Below are 5,462 nucleotides of genomic sequence, written 5' to 3'. Positions count from 1 at the left end.
AAAAATCTATTGATCCGGACACTCTGACAGGAAAATATCTCGCACAAATTAATACAAGCCGATGGGATAAAGTCTACGGTGTTCGCAGACTTACGCGTAATTTCATGATTGGAGATTCGGCAATATTCTTTGAAGATGAATTTATAAAAGTCAAATCAATGAAGTACGCCTGCACTGATGGATTACTGGAGCTTCTCTTCATGAAACATCCAACCCCAGCTTTAATCAGTGACAGTGACATTAATGCATACAAAAATATTATGCTTGCAACCAATGGTCATCAAAAAAATTATAAAGTACGTGGAGGCATTCGAGATATTAAGAGTGAGAAATATGAAAAATATATTTCACAGTTTGACAGACCAATGTATGTAGGCAAGGGGCTTTTACCTACTTTTATGACAGCTCAACGACCCCACACAGTAGACTATGTTTATTGGGATGATCCCAACGAACTTGTGGAACGTCTGCGATTACCTTTCGCTTCACAAGGGGCAGGTGGATGTGTTCGGTGGTCACTTGAACGCAAATAGCAATTCTCACAATCGCGGCGCACCAGGTGTTGGATATCAGTTAACTGTAGATGGCAATTATGACCTATTGGGTAGAAGATTAACCAATGTTGCCGCACCTTTGGCCCCCCATGATGCCGTCACGTTGGAGATGCTCCATAAGAAGATTCACACCTTATACGTGGACATGCTACGCAACTTTGCAGATGTAAACAAACGAGTTGGGAAATTGATTGTAGAATTTGAGCAAATATCTAACAATGGATCAAAATAAATTGGATGTGGTGACGGAATTTCACAGACCGGCACGGCGGAATTATCGTCGACGAAAAGTTGATATACGCGACTTGGATGAGACTTGGCAGGCTGACTTAGCGGATATGACGGCTTATGCAGGAACTAACGATGGCAACAGATTTTTGCTGACTGTCATTGATATTTTTTCCAAATTTGCTTGGGCTGAACCGATGCAGAGAAAGAATGATCAAGATGTGACCAATGCTATGAGTTCTATCCTGCAACGTGGGCGAGTGCCCAAAAACTTGCATGTTGATGGGGGGAAGGAATTTTACAATTCTGAATTTCAAGCAATGATGAAATAATATAATATCCATTCATACTCGACATTCAGCAATCTGAAGGCGTCAATATGTGAACGTTTTAATCGAACAGTGAAGAATAAAATGTGGCTACGGTTTAGTTTACGGGGGAACTATAAGTGGATTGATATGTTGCACAATTAATGTATGAATATAATCATCGGAAACATCAGACTACTGGTATGAAACCTGTTGATGTAACAGCAACGAATTCGAAAAAGTTACATTCAATTTATGCAGGCTGTCGAGTAAAGACTGGGACAGCACAGTTTGAAATAGGTGATAAAGTGCGCATAAGCCAAGCGAAACATGTCTTTGAAAACGGTTATACACCGAATTAGACGACTGAAATATTCACTATACGAGAAATTAATAATACTACACCAGTGTTACGTGACATTTTCTAACCGACCAAAAATGCCCATCACCTTCGCCTTCCTCCCTCTGTCCTCCTCGCTGATACTAACTTAACTGAAATCGCGACCAAAAAAAGGTTGCCCGGCGCCAGCTAATTTTCCGGAGCAAGAAATCAGCAACTCGAAAACCTAAACCTAATTTAAAACCGCAAAACGTATCACTCACCCGTACTTACATCTAATTCAGCGAAGGGGTTGAGGGACAGGTAACGGATGCCTGCGCTGCTCAGTATGCTAGGTTGTGGAGAGAAGGGTGGATTCGGGGAAAAAGGCGAAATGTTCAAAATGCATTTCTCAAACTCCACTGAACGTTACTCAAAATTAGCTATTTTATTTAACGAACTCGAACATCGGTGTCGGGATTCCCTAGTTGATCGGGGCCAACGGTATTTATTTCACCTGCCATGGCGGTGATAATTCTCAAAAAAAGAGGAAAAGTCACCCCCTCTAAGTCCACGAGGCACCGGAGGGTACTGAGGATGTCTCTGAAAATTCAGGACCCTATATAATTAATTTATTACAAATTTTTCCCATTGATAAACTCCCCATAATTCCACGAGCCCTCAGGAGAGGCTCGGGATTTTCCCCAAAAGTTCTGGGCCCCATAAAAGAGTTAACTATAATCTTTTTCCATGGGTGCATGATAAATGCTAACTCCCCGTAATTCCGCGGGCCCTCGGGAGAGGTCAGAGATTAATCCCAGCAAAAAAGGAGTAAAGTAGTAGGATATGAATTTTTTCAACACCGTTGGGCTGGAATTCACGCTCAAGGTTGAGCGGAGCGGAGTGGGAAAAAACACTCGAAACCATGACGGCCTGGACACCCCTCAAGGTTAGACGAACAAATTTCTCGCGTTCCACGGGGGTTTTTGGCAGTTTCCCCCGAGATTTTTACGTCTTTTTTCGCGCGATATCGCCTTGAAGCCTCCACAGGGACGGCCGTGTGGGATGAGAAACTCTCCACACGCGATCAGCCGTGGTTTTCGGATAAACCAGGGCCGAGAAAACACTCGCGAACACCTCAACGGAGGGAAAACACCGTTCGATCCGTTGATCGAACAGGATCAATTCACACTCGCGACCGAAAATTTTACGCGTTCTCCAGTAACCGGTGTTACTGGGATCGATTTATGTGATTTTTCCTCACCTTTCCACGGGGCTTGCGCGTCGTGTGGGATCCTCCCATTGTCCTCTCCTATCTTTCCTGGGGAACGTCCTGTGCCTCTCGTGCCTTGGCGATAACTGCCCAAAATATGGCGGAACTCGTGTCTCGTCGGAACGTTAGTTTCGGCGGATCGAACGCGACGGCGCTAATTGTCCTGGCGCGGCAATTTCTCCCCATTCAAATTTTAATGGGGGAACTACATTTTAATAATTAAAGCAAACTAACGAACTATCGCGGCTTGTCTTTCCCGGTTGTTTTTTCGCAGGGATCCGTGGATGTAACTAAATCTAACTAACTTATCTGATCCGGCAATTCGGGGAGGTGTCGGTCGTAACACCCCCACCGACCTTCCAACACTAACACGTAATATAAAATTCCTCACGGATCCCTCTTTTAGGGGGGCTGGCACTCGTAGCCAGTCTGTTCAGCCCGGGACGATTTCGCGAACGGAATTACCCTCACATTCCCGTCGGACGATAATTTTATTTTATCCCTCTTCGCGACGAGATTGATGATCGACACGATTCCCCACTAATTAACTGATCCCATAATCCCTATCTAGTACTAAACGTCCCCTAACGAAATCCTAATCTCCTGCTGATTCAGCAGGGAATACCCCCTTACAACTTGCTTACCCTAAATTCTCATGTAATCGCATAACCTCCTGCTACGTCCGGGATAGTCGCGGGAACTTTAGCTTCATTTTAATGTTTCATTAATTATTAAATTTCCTTCACTTGTGTGGGATTCGCGGGTTGGGCGCGGCTCCCTCTCTCACAAAAAAATGATGTACGTCACACAGCGTTAATTATACTACGCGGCTCGTTCTCGATGATAGTTAACATGTAGTACTGTCAGATACGGCCAAACTACACAACGTTTACAGTTTAAATAAGGGCATTTTTTCCCGCCCGGGCGCCACCGGCTTCACGTGCGGGCAGGCCTCGTGGTCACCCCATATTGTTTGTTGTGCGGATAGACTACAGACGTTCAAAGTCTTTGTCTATATATATATTTATAAAAATTAGAGTTTTCAGATAAAATAATGGGCAAAGCTAAGAAACGGTCTCGATCTCGATCCCATGAACGAGATAGAGACGAGAACAGAACAAGTAAAAGATTGAAATCTATGCAAGAACAAATCAATAACCTCACAAAAGGTTTCCAGGAATTTATTCAGAGCCAGAAGAACACTCAAAGTTTGAGCAAGAGAAAGAAAAAAGTAAATAAAAATAATTGAATAAAGAAATATGTATGTCTTTCCACACGAAAACATACTATGGGAAGATCCACACGAAAACATACTATGGGAAGCTCCACACGAGCACAACCCCGTTCCATACGAACCCCCAGACAACATCGTCTCTCATCTCTTTTTTCAGACTCAGAGGTCATCTCTAATAAAGAGAATGTACCTGGCAATCAGCATATCGAGCCTGAGATAACAGTTATCCCACCAAAATTACCTGAGTCATCTGAAGTAACTGCTGATGCTTCTGACTCCCCAATGGTTGAAATTTTAGAGCAACCAGACTGTTATCTAGATGAGAATTTTTTGAAGATGATAGGTGAAGAAATCCCCTCAACAGAGACTCAAGTCAAGGTTGATGAAGGTATCAAAAAATGGTGGAATAGCTGGATGACAAAAGGATTATCAGAGGAGAACAAGAAAGAAATTTCGAAAAAATATCCGAAAAATAGCGAATTTCGCACCGCAGCTCCAAAAGTTAACCTCCCCATTCAGCGACACATGTCAGATATCGTAAAAAAACGCGATCAACATTTCACTGACAACCAAAACTGTATTGGAGCAGCTATAGTGGCCTTGAGTGCTGCAATGTCGCTGGGAATGAATTCTGCAGAGATTGACTCCGTACAGCTGATGAAGTATCTCTGGGATTCGGGAAAACTACTATGCGAAACTTACCAGCAGCAGTCGGTGGCTAGAAAGTCCTTTATTACACCTCTTCTTGACAAGGAAATAAAACCAACACTTGACGCAAGTATCTGGGAGGAATGGTTGTATGGTGAAAATATAACAGAGCAAGTCAAAGATATACGAGCTATTGACAAAGCATCTGCCTCTCTAAAAGCACCAGAAAAGACTGGGGTTAAGAAATTTCCACTCAAACATCCTACACAGGGAAACTGGGGAGGCCCACCTGCAAAGTACAGCCAGGTGGGCAGTCACACTCAGAAGAAATTCATCAATATGAGGTACGCGCCCAGGTCTATGACATCACGCCCATCACAGAAGACCGGCACCGAGAAGAACCGAACACAGAGCAGAACATCTAAAAAGTGAATGAGGTAATGCCTGTGGCTGGTAGACTACGTCATTTCTTGACTGAATCGAAAAATATAACGAATGACAGGTTCATTCTCCAATGCCTTAAGGGTTATGATATCGTCTTCAAAGGAAAACCTTCTCAACTTAATGACCCAAAAGAGCCACATTGGGCTACAACTGAAAAAGAAAAAATTAAAAAAGAGCTTGATTCATTATTGCGGAAAAATGCAATTGAAGAATGTATTCATTGCAAGGATCAATTCGTTTCCATGTATTTTTTAGTTTCTAAACCAAATGGGTCGAACAGATTCATCATTAATTTTGAAAAATTAAATAAATTTGTTAGCACAGATCATTTCAAAATGGAAGATCTACGATCAGCAAAAAACCTCTTAGCACCTCATGATTATATGTTTACAATAGATGTAAAAGATGCATTTTTCCTCATACCAATAAGTAAAAAGAGCAAAAAATTCTTACG

Source organism: Fopius arisanus, unplaced genomic scaffold (assembly GCF_000806365.1).
Source record: "Fopius arisanus strain USDA-PBARC FA_bdor unplaced genomic scaffold, ASM80636v1 scaffold00329, whole genome shotgun sequence".
NCBI lineage: Eukaryota > Metazoa > Arthropoda > Insecta > Hymenoptera > Braconidae > Fopius > Fopius arisanus.
The sequence above is the reverse complement of the archived record's forward strand: the minus strand, read 5'-3'. Positions refer to the sequence as shown.